The sequence below is a fragment of the Tuber melanosporum genome, assembly GCF_000151645.1.
Source record: "Tuber melanosporum whole genome shotgun sequence assembly, scaffold_98, strain Mel28".
Taxonomy (NCBI): domain Eukaryota; kingdom Fungi; phylum Ascomycota; class Pezizomycetes; order Pezizales; family Tuberaceae; genus Tuber; species Tuber melanosporum.
In genome coordinates this window covers 216,474-216,904 of record NW_003299148.1, presented here as the reverse complement: position 1 = coordinate 216,904, position 431 = coordinate 216,474, and positions in this window count along the sequence as shown.

Sequence of the window (431 nt, the reverse complement as noted above, 5' to 3'; positions counted from 1 at the left end):
TAACTGATCATTTTATCAATGGCGAAGACAATTGGAGCCAACTCAGTTCGACTTAAGAACTAGGCCATAAGTGTAAAGACTCTGCTAATCGGGATATTACTATTGGGGACAGTACATTTCCTAAGAAGAAATATTGTAATTACCGAAGAGGGTGTGATGGTTTTCAGAGTCCACAGGTGTTCACACCTTGGAAGAAAACTCGACATTGTGAATTACGATTGAAGAAGTACATAGTTGTATGATAAATAGATGTAGTCTGCGAACACTCAGACACGGAATATAAATATCGAAGTGTCTCCCAAGCTTTAGACATCATCAAGCAACGGAGAAGAGACCTTAATAATATAATATTGTTTTTACGATTCTACTCTACTTTACCTATTCTACTTTGCTACAAGTAGTCATAAACGAAACGAGCAAAGTCTGAGCCT